This window comes from Malus domestica, chromosome 02, assembly GCF_042453785.1.
Source record: "Malus domestica chromosome 02, GDT2T_hap1".
Lineage (NCBI taxonomy): Eukaryota > Viridiplantae > Streptophyta > Magnoliopsida > Rosales > Rosaceae > Malus > Malus domestica.
Window position 1 is genome coordinate 16985608 of NC_091662.1, and position 15747 is coordinate 17001354.

The 15747-nt window shown below is 40.8% G+C and overlaps 1 long non-coding RNA gene across 1 annotated transcript; it reads right to left on the reverse strand.

The window, feature by feature from the left end:
- Positions 1-799: 799 nt before the first annotated feature.
- LOC103455684 (uncharacterized) lies at positions 800-1469 on the reverse strand. Its single transcript, XR_532190.4, has 2 exons — positions 1190-1469; positions 800-1061 (listed from the first exon to the last, which is right to left on the reverse strand). It is a non-coding gene; the product is annotated as an uncharacterized lncRNA (long non-coding RNA).
- Between the last annotated feature and the right edge of the window lie 14278 nt (positions 1470-15747).

Below are 15747 nucleotides of genomic sequence, written 5' to 3' on the forward strand. Positions count from 1 at the left end.
TCCGGCAACCATTGGCCTTCCAATTGGTATAATCTTGTTCTACACTTTACTATCTTCATTTTGATATATTATAGGTCAAATTTGGTTAAGAAACGATTGAGTTACGAAGTTTTGAAAATTGCCCAAACTTCCAGGATACTTAACAGAGTTTTTAACTGAATGACTAAACTAATGAATGATGGACAATCTCAGGGACAATTTCTATTGATTTTCAATCTCAAGGACCAAAGTGATGTGTTATACAAATCTCATTGACCATTTTGACTAAAAAGCCTTTTATATATGGTGATGTAATTATAACAGTTTGTAAAATGCTGCATGCGGAAAAGTTCAAGATGTATTCTGGAAGATAAAGTTTCTAGATTGCATGGTATTTTAATCTCACCTTTAATGCTTTGACATATAGACCAAGGACTCTGGGGCCTCATGCTGGCGGACTTTCTAGATTACCAGAAAAACAAAATATAAATCTAGATTACTGAAGGTTAATGGTAAATGGTCGTATAAGCAGGGATTCATGACCTATGGTTGGCTTATTTTTTTTATATCGTCTTTTTACTTGGCAATAATAACAGAACATCATTCTTTACTACTTTGGCAATGAATTAAATATATAAGTTTCACATTTATGTGTTCTTTTGCAGGACTAATTTTGTAATGTTCTCTTACTAAACATGTTGCCAGATACATATTTTGTCAAAATATAAATTTGGGATGATACATTTGAGCAAGAACCAAACCGATCAATGGTTCAAATTTACAGTATGTATTACCAGAGAGTATGATGGAGAGAGAGAAAGACAAAGAAAGCACGGGATACTTTAATTATAATATCAGCTAAACTGCTAAGAATATTTCTTGTTATTACAAACAAGTATTTCGTACATATTCAGTACATAATCACAATACATGTAGTTAACAAAGAAACTTCAAGGATTATGCTTCTGTGTATAGATGTAATCGACATGAGCAGCCAGAGTCCTTCTCATCAAGCACTCCTCCTCTGTAACTCCTTCACAGCTCTCACCCATCACCTCATCAACCTGTTCTGTTTCAACACCCTAATTAACACACACACACACACACACACACAAACTATATATCAAACTCATAATCCCAGTACTAAAACATTATAAAAACATCACAGTGTAATACTAAAACACAATAAAAACGTTAAAACTTAACAAACCTCGAGTCGGGTTTTTGCATAATTGACTGCTGAAAAAGCTGGTTCTGGTCTTGCTGCATAGACTAATAAAGTAGAGCACAGGACGAGAACTAAGAAGAAGAGGGCTTTAACTGATCCGGCCATTTCTCTCTGTGTTATTGTACCACTGCTATATGCAAAGGGTAGGGGCATATATAGGGTGAGAGATTTAATGAATTCTAGAAATGGGATAACAAGATGACCATTTTAGGCTCTATGATTGTGTGAACTAAGGGCGATAGAAGGACGACTTTATGTAGCAGAATTTTAAGGACCCAAACGTTTTGTACGTAATAGGCCACAATGTATTTGATAAAACATAATTAATTAAAGGCAGACTTTTTCTATTTCTTTCAAATTTTGATTATTATTTTCATGCAATTCTAGCTTATGACCAAATTAATTAATTGGTAGGAAAAAAAAAGAAGCTACCGCTGAAAGAAGTATTAATCAAACATAAAAAGGTGTGAAAACTCGTCTTGCTGATATCGCCGGGGATTTGTTTCATTGCATGTTGTTGGTAGATTAATGGCTTTAGCCGACCTACACTTGAACATCTTGAAGAGGCTTTTCGGTCATTAAACATGAAAGAGGCCAACGAATCCAAAAATGATTCTTTGTTGGTTAAGAATAAACTGAAGAAGAAAACTATATTTAGCTAATGATGTCATACTTCAAGCAAAATAAAGTATAATTCAGTTTGATGTTTGATTTTGAAAATAATTTGCATGCATAAGAAAATTTGCGTGCATCCATTGCAGGCAGCATCTGTTTTATAATTACAATACTTTGTGATTAACACATGATTTTGTGTGCGAAACACATGTTCCTTGCAATGTGTGTTTAAAAAAGGTTTTTTTACAATGTGTTATAAGGTAATTAAGTTTGGAGAAGCTTATATCAATCCTCACTATGATACTATTGTTTCCTGTATTCTCTATTATGGCATTAGAACGTTCATTTGAGTCGGTGTTGAAATTTTCAGATAAACGGGCTCGGCATGCCCACTATAATTACCACATACTTAATCTGCCAGTTGTAGGATTTTATCACAAAAAAATTCAGTATTAGCTAGAGTGGAGTAATCCTATTTAAAGTCATTATTTTTTACTTCCCCCACCGATATGGGATAGCCAAAAGTTGGCCCGTTTTCATCTCCTGTGGCAATACTTCTATGTTCAATTTTTTCACTAGCTTTAAGGATTTGACTTTTACTTAATACATTAACCATTTAACAATCAAAGCAGAGATTTTTAAGTATTATATCGAAATTGAGTTCAAATCTTTTGCATCTAAAAATCTTTATGGCTTCTCTATGACCTATATACTGAAGTGACACGTGTTATTTGACTTAATTTATCTTTAGTTTTTATTTTTTATTAAGAGTTAACAATATGTTAAGTAGAATTCAAATAAATAATAAGTGTCAACAGGTTACAGGAATGTCACAAAAAATTTTAGATGGATTTAATCTCACCGAAAGTAGGGGTCGACGAAACTGGAATGTTCTTTAGCTTTTTACTCTGGTTGATTATTCAAAAGAATAAAAACCATTTGACAGTCATATTCTAGAACGTCATTCATTCTTTCGTTTACCATTCATTCTTTCGTTTTGCAGTCATGTTATAAGTCACCATGACATGTGCATCATGCATGGTTTTCTTTCATTTTTTTTTTTTGGCAGCACCAAGTATTTATGCCGTTCGACTTCAGTATCTTAGATCTTGAGATTAATTACGCGTAATTATACCTGTTGACTCAATTCATGAAAAAAGGGTTCCTCTTCTAACAGTTTTTCTTACAATACCAGCCTTTTGTCTATTATATATCAAGTATCACTATAATGCAGTAATTAAACAGAGCCGACTTCAAACTAAGGAGTGATATAATATATATTTGATACATGAGGAAAAACTATTGCATCATGAAACAAAGTAAGAATAATACGATATGTAGTAATATATTTTCTTCCATCCACACTCGGCAGTCTAACAATTGACAATCAATTGCGCCACTTGTGCCGTACTACTTTGACAGAAGAAATAATCTAGGTTAATGAAAGTACAAATTGATCTTAATTTACACAGATTTTTTTAGAATCAATAATCATGTTTTTGCTAATGAAGGAAGAGAACAGAAAAAATATACCTATCTTTACCGAATTTGACCAAAGACAGTTATAAATAATAAAGCACGCTCGAGCAAAATAAAGTAAATAAAGAGAATAATGCAAGTTTAAGGCATGCATATATGTTTAGGGTTTTGTGCAGCCGAAAGGCAGTACTTGATTGAGTCAAAAGATTTCGAAGTTGAAATTCCTTTTGTTTTTTGGGAAAATTAATAAAAATAGTTTGAAAACTTTGAGTTTTAATGATAAGGACAAAATAAACGATAAAGTGAATAGTACCATGATTGACTTTTTAATATAAAAATGTGATTTTTCATTAAAGTGAACAGTACCGGGAACTTTTCGTTAAAGTTCCATTTGTGTTTTTTTACTAACAACGATCAAATAATTTTATTAATACGAACCAAACAAATACACGAAGGTGCTATATGAGTACATTTTTCCAATCATCAATTACTTAATGTAGAGATTAATTTACACAACTGATAAATAAGTTAAACCCCCTAAATGCTATCACAAAACTACCGCAAGCACACACAACACCACAACTAAAGCCGAGTGTTGGACCAAATTCGTGCACCACCATGTGGAGGAGATGCACAAACTTGACAAACTATAAAAGAGCAAACACATGTAAGACAACTTTGTCATCGGTGTACTAGCCAAGTCTCTCCAACTGTCAAGTTAGTAAGAAATATATGAAACTCAAGCAGTGGGCAAGAGAATAGAGTATGCGATTGTATTGCCAGAAAATCCTAAAAGTGTATATTTATGCTAGTTAGGAGAGACCTTTTAGGATACGGAATCTGTATTATACTGGGATAATCCAAAAGGATATTGTTAACATATGGTCCTTTCCAACTACTACAATAGTACAGGCCCTAAGGAAGGAAGAAAGACCAAGGCCCAACAAAACTACAAAGGACGATTTCGAGCATTATAGTTGATTACTTGGTGGTCTGGTTTGCCTGCTAGCAACAAAGCCGACTGCTTCCACATAAAGTACTTTTCGGTCATGATGGCAAGTTGACATACTGACAACTTGTTTGGGCCCAAAATATTGGTTTAGGCCAAGTTTGGGATTGTTCTCGGCCCATAAGCGTTGCTCAGGGGCCGGCCGTGTCCTATCAGGATCGGGTAGTTGAATCTTGATACAATAAGGAGTCTTGGTAGGATGGGGATGCTGAAACTTGGGAATGAATACGGCCTGATAAGGGGATGAATTCAAAGTCCTAATAGGAGTAGGACTAACCGAGATAAGATTGGATCGGGGTAAGAAGTCCTAAGCTGAGTATAGTTTTGATTTGATGAGAAACAGGTTTGCTACTATAAATAGAGGGAAGGGTGTAACATTCAAACCTCCTCCAATTCAACACACAAATTGCCCTGCGCAAACTCTCGCTCTACGCGAAACCTCTCAACAACCTTGAGATTTTTATTTTCTTTTTCGCCGACACATCTTCAGTTTGGATAAACAACACTGTGAAGGTAGCCGGCGAACATCTTTAGTTTGGATAAACAGCACTGTCGCCGTAGAATCAGTCAATCGCGAAGCACCTTCAATTTGGAAAAACAGCATTGTGTCGAGGCCGGCTGGTAATTTATCTAAGTCTCGGTCGAGGAAGACTTTCGGGTCTTTATTGGCAGAGGTCATCTCATTAGCCTTTTCGGTGAAGTGAGGTGTTACGGTTTACTAGGGCTCGTCACATTGAACACCGAGTTGTTTTATGATTGGATACTCATTAGTTGGATTTAGAGTTCGTTATTCTAACGGTCAAACCACGTTTACGATTAAAACGTACATTTGTTTTGAGTATCTGTGCCTCTATACTCTAAGTGTCGATTCGGCGTGCTTATACCCTTACAAATATAATCACCGTGACTGAATCTGGAGCCGACGATTTGTGAACTTCGCAGAATTAGCAGCCTTATCTTCAGGCTCTAGAACCCGAAGGCCGAGAGTGTTTCTTCCTCGGCCGCAATCGCAAGATCGAGAAGTCAGCAGCGCACCCAACATAACATTAACATATTTTACTCCTCGGTCAAGCTCTGCTGACGAGTTGGCACGCCCCGCATCAACCGAAAGACGTAGTTAGCTCACTAGTTATTCGGCCTGTGCACCACATTGGCTTGGTAGTTTTTAGGGTCAACATTTTGGCACGCCCAGTGGGACCAAGTGCTAAAACTACGAAATTCATGACCATCGAGACATGATCGGTTAAAAAGAAAACTAACATGGGAAAGTCAACGACCGATCTGCCAGTTCAGAGTCATGGACAATAAGTGTCACATGCGCGAAATCCACTCGTTGCTGTGACCTTTGAGACTGCAAGTGTGACACACCGAGAAAAGGAAGTTTGTCTTGGTACCCAGCCTCGAAACATAAAAATACCTAACCGAACAGCATGCGTTTTCATTGAAGGAATAATGGAGGACTGCGACGAAGATGGTGGTGAAGGTTTTGACCCTCCAACTAGGCCGTTTCTTCGAAGATGACTAGACGAGCAATCTCGGCAGGTTGAACAGACAGTTATCCAAAAAATGAATAGTTTGCTCGAGGTCATACTAAGTAATGGTGAGACACACACTCAATTGCTCGAATTATTAGTTAGCAGAGTCTTTGCAGGGGGACCTGTTGATCAGTCTCGACAATTTCCACTAAAAAGTAATCCGCTACAAGTCGAAGTAGAATATATTCGGCCCAAAACAATTGACTTGGAAAAAAAGGGAGTATCAAGTAGTAGGTCAGACGGATCTGAGTAGAGAATAGAAATAGCATCCATCGATATTATCGAGGTTCAAAGGATGATAGATTCGGCCATGAAAAAAGGGCCGAAGTTCCCGAAATTCATCCATCCATATCCATCTTATGTGGAAAAATTCGAATATCCTAAAGGCTTCAAGATCCCAGATTTCAACCTTTTTGCTGGAGAATCGTCTTTGTCATCGTTATAACATGTGGCCTGGTTCACTGCGCAATGTGGAGATGTTAATAGTGATTTCCATAAACTGCGTTGTTCAACTTTTCGTTGACAGGCTTAGCATTTGCATGGTATATCAACCTCTTACCTAATTCCATCCAAAGTTGGGAGGAGCTGGTCGAGAAATTTCACGAACAATTCTATCGACCGAGGATGGAAATGTCAGTCTCTTCATTGGTTAGGATGACTCAAGCATCTGATGAGTCACCAATGGACTATTTTACCAAGTTTAAATTGGCTAGGAATTGGTGCCGCGTACCTCTTCCCGAAGTCAAATTTGTTAGGCTCGCTCTGAATGGGCTAGACGTGGAGTACAAAAAGAAATTCCTAAGGGCAAACTTTTGAGATATGTACGAATTAGCCCAACATGTCGAGCAATATGATTATTTGCTTCGAGAGGAAAAGATCTCGAAATCCCTATACCAAGGAACAATTTACAAAAATCCCACGATCAGCTACGTATCAGCCGAAGGCGAAGATTCCCAAGGCCGATGCAATTTTTGACCAATTGTTGCTAGCAAAGATTATTAAACTTCGGCCAGGACATAACATTCCCAAGGATGAAGAGCTTAAAGGAAAGAGGTATTGCAAATACCATAACTCGACTAAGCATACCAGGAGCAATTGTGTCGTGTTCCGTGATGATATTCAAAGCTGGATTGACAAAGGTAAGCTAAAGTTTCCTGAAAAACGAATGATGGTCGACGTTGATCCATTCCATTCAACAACAGTTGGCATGGTAGATGCCCATTTGCCCAAAAGCAAAAAGAAAGGGAAGGCCGAGTTTGTCCCAGTACAACACGTCCCAAAGTAAAACTTTTAGCCACGACTTAAAATTGATCTATTTGCTAATGAACCGCTCATCTGTCAGACTCCAGTGCAAAAGAAACTGACGAGTTGATGGTATTGTACATCAATTGTAGAGCACACGTCGTATTAACCGAACCGAAGGAGAAACCAATGCCATGGTAACCATCCAAGTCCGCGACGACACTTGCAAAGGAACTTGGCAGAGGCTAGTACCAGAAAGTGTTTGGTAAGCTCGACCCTCAAGAACGAACAGACGACCCTACCTCGATCAGACAGCGTCTTGATTTTGCCGCGTCGTTTTATAACGAGGATTATTACTCGAGTAATTCTACAGTTCAAGTTCATCGGCGAATTAAAAAACCTTCAAGCCACCTGAGCCACGTGACCAACATTGGTACATTGATAACTCTCCCTCTGGCATGTATGTTGCACTATCCAAATCTCAAAAATGTCGATGCCAGCGGATAGATTGTATGGCTCGATGACAGGTAACACAGGTTACTCCAACTACCAAGTGGCAGTTGAAATAGGCAACAGGAAAAGAAGATGACCGACAAACCCCGACCATCATGGCCGAATTACTTCAAGAGAAAAAGACAGTTGATCGCGATTTTGAAACCACTATTGAAGAGTCCGAGAAACACATCAAATTCCTTATTCGGCCCAGGGAGATGAAAACTCATTTTGAGCATTTCCGAAAAGAAGCCAAAAGCAAGCTTCCGCCATTGCCCCTGCAAGAGCCATTAATAAAGGTCCAGCTTAATCTACACCGTCCATTCCATGGCGAATCCTTGGAGTACATGCGAGAATTTCACAAGGAACAATATGCCAATGACTTGTATGGCCTGCCCAAGGCATGTCAAGAAGCTCTCGACCTGGCACTAACTTGCCCTGATGCTGAACAGATTATCCAAAAAACCATCGACCCAATAATGAAGGCCAGGTTTCAGCATATATGAGAAGCTAGGGTCCCTGGCTTCAAGGTCGATCCATACGTGGACATTAATATGGTCGAGCTTCTTTTTTCTCTTGAAGACCTTTAATATTTACGACGCCACTTCGAAGTCTTTTCGGTCGTATCTCTCTTCGATCTTACGGTCGATGAAAAAGATCAGGTGGCATGTCTGGACGCCTACCTAGACACAAGGGACGTCTGGATCGTCTATGAAGAACGAGCCCGTAAAGCACTGCAAGGGCAAAGTCAACAATCAAAAGGAAGCAAGGTCGGGTTAAATGACAGAATTGCAAGTACCCGTTGAGGCACACGATAATCAGGCTGATGATGCTCTAACACATGATGTTGCAGTCCTCGATAACCCAAAAGACGACGACCAGAATCCGATGGGCCATTCAGTTATTGAGAACATAGCCAAAGATGGACAAGCAAATAACGACGACAAACTTAAAACTGCCCTAGCCATATTGTTTCCCTACTCATTCTCAGCTAATATTCAACATTTAAAGCCGTTGTACGACCCACATTGAAGGTTATCCAATCTCCAAGATTTTTGTCGATGCCCATATCCGTCATGAAGGCATTACGAAGATTTAATGACGAACTCATCCCATCAGGAATAACCATAAGCAGCTTCGTCGGTGACAAATCTCAAACCAAATGAGTGCTCCCTTTGGAGGTAAACATCACAGCTTCGTCAGGATTAGATTCATCAAATGAATTGCATTCCCTCTTCTTTATACCAAGTTCTCATTTTTTGGGACGGTAAATTGGTTGTGGTTCACCCAGCCGATAATCAGCCATTCAAAACCAACATGATTTAGGCCCGCTATTATGACGATCACATCGGCTACATTACCCTGTAGGGTTTTAATGAAGATGGACGGTCAACTCGGATCTCAGTCCAGAAAGCTATCGAGGTAGACGCCGAGATTGTACACCAGGATTTGGCGGCTTGGCTGACTTAATTACCAACACTGATGACTGACGCCAAAAGAGAAAGGCATCGGGCCATGGTTTCATCCAATATGGAACGTCTGCTGGCTCATTGGTATGCTATTTCCAAGCATCAACATTCGGGCATAAACTTAATCAAATTTTTGGCCGAGGGAGACAACGGCCCCATACTATCACTAGACAAAGTTCAGGTTGCACCGGCCGAACTCGAGGATAGTCAACCTCAAGTTAAAAGATCCCTTAGAGGAAATAAATGTTGGAATGGCCGAAGAGCCACGACCTTTGTTCATTAGTGCTTTGTTACCCCAACATGTGAAAATTGAGCTTTGTAATCCGCTAAAAGAATTTAAGGATTGTTTTGCTTGGAGTTACCATGAGATGCCTAGTCTAGATCATACACTAGTTGAACATGAATTGCACATCAAAACTGGGTGTAAACCATTCCGCCAACCACCTCGATGATTCTCGACCGAAGTACAACTCGGCATAAAAGATGAACTCTTTTGAGTTTTAAAAGCTGGGTTTATTCGGACATCACTGTACGTCGAATGACTGGTGAATATCGTCCATGTTTTAAAGAAAAATGATGCCATGCGCATCTATATTGATTTTCGAAATTTGAACCTGGCAACACCTAAAGATGAGTATCCAATACCAGTTTCAGATTTGTTAATCAACACAACAGCACACCACGAGATCCTATCCTTTATGGATGGACATGCTGGTTATAACCAGATTTTCATCGCCAAAGCTTATGTCCATAAAACCGCTTTTCATTGCCCCGGGGGACTCATCACATACGAATGGGTCGTCATGCCATTCGGCCTCAAGAACACTAGTGCCACATACCAACGAGCTATGACGACTATTTTCCATGATTTGATTGGTACCATCGTCGAAGTCTACATCGACGATATTGTAATCAAATCAAAACGTCGACAGACACATTTGAATGACTTCCGTCAGGCATTCCTTTGTATGCATTGGCACAATCTTAAGATGAATCCCGCCAAATATGCTTTCGGCATATCAGTTGGTAATTTTTTTAGGATTCCTCGTACATTATTGTGGTATTGAAGTGGACGACAACAAGGCTCGCACAATCATCAATGCTTTATCCCCAATGACTAAGAAACAACTACAATCGTTGCTCGGCAAGATTAACTTTCTCTGTCGATTTATTGCTAATTCGGCCGGGAAAATGAAAGCCTTCTCCATGCTTTTGAAACTTAAAGACTTCGACATTTTCAAATGGCGTGCAGAACACCAAGAAGAATTTACATAAATCAAGGTCTCTTTAATAACTCCACATGTCCTTGTCTAACCACGATGTGGCAGACCTCTTAAACTATATATCTCGGTGGCCGAAGAATCCATCAGATGCCTTCTTGCACAAGATAATGACGCTGGGCGAGAACGGGCCATTTTTTACCTTAGTCGAAATCTCAACCCATTATAGATTAATTACTCCATTGTCGAGAAACTTTATCTCACCCTATTTTTCGTTGCGTCAAAACTCAGACATTACATGCTCCCGTCAGTCACTCAGGTCATCGCTTAAACTGATGTCATTCGTTACATGCTCACTCGGCCGATCGTGAAGGGCCAAATCAGCAAGTGGACGATGGCCTTCTCTGAGTTCAGCTTGCATATGTGCCCCAGAAAGTTGTCAAAGGTCAAGCGTTGGCCGAGTTCGGGGGTGATGATGTTGAAATCGACATGGTAGAAACACGTGATAAGTACTGGACGATGTACTTTGATAGTTCTAGTACTTCAGTGTCGGTTGGCGTTGGGATTGTTATTCAGTCCCCCACTCATAACCGCTGGTATTTTTCTCTTAAGCTCGATTTTGATTGTACGAATAATCAGGCCGAATACGAAGCCCTTGTCATCGACCTCGGTGCACTACACGATTTACGGGCGACTCGTGTCCTTGTTCTTGGTGACTCTGAACTTGTCATTAATCAACTGAATGGGACTTTTCGTTGCATGAATTGTACTCTGGCACCTACCATATGATTACCAGTTATTTGGCTGAGTCTTTTGACGGCGTTACTTTCAAACACATTGCACGAGTTCATAACACCGATGTCGACAAATTAGCTCAAATAGCCTCTGAAGCACAACTCCTGAGGGGCAAATTAGGTCAAGAAATACATGTGTCACGACAAGCACACTCGGCCTTGATTAATCAGCAAGTTTTCCAACGCGATTGCATGATTCGTACACGGGTCATGTCTTTACCTTCGTTATTAAAATGGAAGGACACCATTGAAGTTTGTGTTGGTGAGGCATTACCAGACGATTGGAGAATGGCGATTATGCAATATATTGATAACCCCAACGAAAAACACGACCGACGGACAAGGGCCTATGCCTCAAACTACGTATTATACCAAAATGAATTATACCGAAAGGGTAAGGATAGTTTATTACTGTTATGCCTCAAACCGTAAGAGGTTACCCAAGCAATCATAGAAGTTCACAAAGGGATTTACAGAGCTCATCAGTTCGGCTGAAAGATGCGATGGTTGCTTCGCTAACAATGCTATTTCTGGCCAAGTATACTGAAGGATTGCATTGAGTTTGCATGAGGATGTGTGCAGTGCCAAATTCATGGTCATATATAGAGGGTCCCAGCCAAATCACTACATTCGGTCACTAAGCCATGGCTGTTCAGAGGATGGGCCATGGATGTAATTGGTAAAATTACGCCGTCTTCCAGGTCCGCAAAGCATGCATGGATACTTGTCGCGATGGACTACTTCACCAAATGGGTCGAAGCGAAGTCATATGCTGAGTTAACGTCTAAAGAAGTTTGTAATTTCATAGAAGAAAACATCGTGACTAAATTCGGCGTACCAGAAACAATCATAACAGATAATGGTACGATCTTTAAATCCGACAGGTTTAAAAAGTAGACAGCGAATTTGAAAATTTGACTTGAATAGTCTACGCCATATTACCCGTAGGCAAACGGGCAGGCTGAAGCAAGTAATAAAGTTTTGATTGGTATTCTTGAAAAAAATGGTGAGAGAAAGGCCCGGTATGTGGCATCTAAAGCTAAACGAAACGTTATGGGCCTATCGAACTTTTCTTCGGTCAACCACTAGAACGACTCCATACGTATTGACTTACGGACACGACACAATGTTGCTGGTCGAGCTAAGTATAAACTCGTTGCGAGTAATTGAACAAAGTAGTTTGTTAAGTGCCGAGTACAGTCAGGCTATGAGATAAGAGTTAGAAGATCTAGAAGAAGCTCGGCTCGATGCTTATAACTTATTAGTGGCACAAAAGAAGATCGCTGAATGAGCTTATAATCAACGGGTCAGAGAAAAAACGTTCGATGAAGGGGAGTTGGTTTGGCAAACCGTATTACCCGTAGGAATTAAAGACCCCAGGTTTGGCTAGTGGTCGCTGAATTGGGAAGGGCCATTCGTTATTCATAAAGTTCTCGGAAATGGGACATATCGTCTTAGGGATTGAACTAGTGTAATTCACAAGTTTCCAATGAATGGGAAGTTTTTAAAGAAATATTATTCAATCACATGGGAAATGTGAGAATAAAAGTTCATTTCATTTACAAAAGGATGTACAAATAAAGTTGGTCGATCAGTTTACAAATAAATAATTCTAAGGTGATGAAGGAATGAGAGATTCAAGAACAGACTTCAACTCCAACCACCTCACCTCGCCCATAGTGACCTCAGCTTGCCGATTCCTCTTATCAATCTTCAGTTGTTCGACCTACTTCACACTAGCCACGTATTCGGTTAAGCAAGATTTACCGCGCAACTCAAAATCCTTTGCAAGCTTGGAAGCAACTGCCGACCTCCGATTTTGGAGATCGGCAATTTGGCGGTCAAGGTCGGCCAGTGTTGCTTTCTTTGCCTTCAAAACTTTGACCTTTGGACGAAGAGCTTTTTAAACGACCATTGTAGCTTTCAAGTCATCTTCGGCCCGAAGACCTTTCTCGAAAATACCAAAGCATTCTTTGGTTCTTTCCAGGGTAGAAGATACTCGAGTAATAGCTTCAGTGCTCAATTGATCGTCAGTTGCAAGATCGTTCAGACATGCACCCATGGAACTGAGACCCTGGCATTCGAGAACCTGTGAAGTCGATAGAGACAAGAGCTCTTGTAGCCTAATAAGAGCATTTGATTCGGTCGTCGGTATGGATGACCCGGTTGTAGCTACCGAAGGGCCGGCCATTCTCAAAGTATTCAAAAGAAGATCATCGAACTCGACTTCACATGAAGGATGCACATGAAAAGATTTTAGGCAAAAGGAAAACGTAAAAGAATATACCGGCTATGTCTCCTGGTTCATTGCTCGAACCTAGAAAGCTTAATGGCCAAGCCCAATGTTTTAGACTGCTTCTTAGTTCACACGGCCGATGAAGGTTATCTACATTCGATGGCCACTGAGGTGGCTAGGAAATATAGATAATGCCCTTCGGCGCATAAAATTTTTGATGAAAAGAATGATTGGGCACCTGACGTGTAATATTTTTATCAGTTCAGACTTGTTATAACAAAGTTAACAAGAGAGAGTAATCGAGTCCTACAAAAGCCGAAGTCACTTCTGGAGGAGGAATGCCGAGGTCTTGATCCTGTGGATAAATTGGTGTTTCTGCCGTCACTTCAGGCTCAACTTGAGGCCTTTTTCCATGATTGGCTACAGAAGGATTGACTTGGTCAGTCGCCTCAACCACAGGGGGAGGCTCAATGGAAGGAGGTTTGGTTAGTCGAGGATGACTTGCCAGCGGAGTTTCGTCGTTCTCATCATCCTGAAATAAAAAGCGGTTAATACTTTTTTAATTTAATGAGAGAATGGAGTTATCGACAACATAATCATACCTCTTCCAAGATGATTGGTAATTATTTTGGATTTTTGGGGGGATGTTTCCTAACCGAAGGGGTTACCTCTTCCAAGATGGGTGCAAAGGTCGGCACCGGAGCTGCAAGATTTTTGACCAGCGGTGCAGCAACTTGTTCGATCACGGCCTCAGGAACATTAGGGGCGGGTGGAATTTGGGGTGCTAGATTAGTCGGAGTTGGTCGCTTCTCTGTTGAGGCCTAGACAACATGAGCAGAATGAGAGGCACTAGGAGTTGTCGCTCTCGTGGTCTGACTGGAGATAACATGAATTTCTCGTTCCCCTTTCTTCGCCAATTTCTTGATGCATTTTATGGGACGAGAAGCTGCACCTGTCGTCTCGGTTTCCTGGCTAGGCTATTTGCTCGGCGGGGTTTACGTGGTAATTGTAGTTTTCTTGGAGGAAATAGGTAATTGTTTCTTGGCCGCAGCCACGACGATCATGTCTGCTTGCTTCAATACTCGACCGCCTGGGAAAATGAAGTCAAGTTAGTAAAATCAAGCAAATGTTTGAAGAATAAAGGTAGAAATAGCCATATACCTTGGGTTGTCTCTATGGATTGAGAGGCAGGGGTTTTTTTAGGTTGGTCACCAAAAAATTTATTGATCAAGTCATCGACCGAAGTGCTAAAAAAGTCGTGAGTGTATCATTCTCACCAGTCGCCGAAGGTGTCAGTGCCGAGAGATTCAGGAACAGTTGGTCGGAGATGAAATTTTTTGCATCGTTCCTGAAACTCTTTCTCGGTATCTCGGCACTCCCTCTCTGAGGGACCAGAGAGGCGTCATCGGCTTATGAGGGAGTGGGATGTAAGTAAAGGCACTAGGCAACCTTAGAGCTAGCCGAGTTATCGGGCAGCAAAGTGGGTGTGGTAGACCTTCCAGCTCACTCGGCGAGTGTCGTAGCCAAGGGAAGGGTCGTGTGTTATCACGAATGATCCCCAGTTTTGACGAAGACCAGCATCCTCACTTTCATTCCATGTTGATAATGGAAGCCTGAGGGAAAATGGTACTCTTGACGATGACAGATAAAAAACTCGTCATTTGAGATGACATCTAGGTTGAAGAAGTATATGAAGACTTCTTCAGCCCGGTGATGAGGCGCCTATTGAGAGGCTAATTGAAGGCTAAGCGCTGCAGTGGACTGAAAGTTAGGGATCTTTGGCTAAAATGTGGAAAAATAGACTTGCAGCCAAATTTGGAATACCCAGAGAGGTCCACTCTGGTACGGGTTGATCTTGTTGATGGTCGTCTTGGCCAAACAACGCAGGAGGTTAGCAAGAATAGCTGGACTGAACGCTAGAGAGTGACCACTAGCCAGAGCTTCAGCCGCCGGTATATTTTTGACTAAGCATTTATTTGACTTGGTACAACAAATAAACTTGTCGTACCAGTAAAATAGGAAAGCTTCATGTTCCTTCTTCCACAGACTTTCCTCTCATCGGCCAGCAAAATGGAAGATGAGGGTGTTGTAGTTGAAGAAGTTTTTATGCAACTTCTGAACTTCTTCTTTTGAAGGCTCTTGACCTTCTTGGCTCAGCGTCTCGACAGCCCGTCCGTCGAATAGTGCTTTAAGGTTGAGATTCGACGGGCACCTAAAAAGGATGGAATCTACTGGGATGCCCAAGGGAGAGGTCCCAAGAATGGTTGAGATGTCGAGGATGGTAGGGGTGATAGGGCCGAAAGGAAGGATCATGGTGTTGGTAGCCGAGCACCAGAAGCTTAGAGCTGCCATAAGGAGTTCTTTATCCATGGCAATCTCCATCGTCGAAAGTCTAATGGAGGCTTGGATGCTGAAAGCCTCCCATTCTTTGCCGAAGAACTTTTCCATC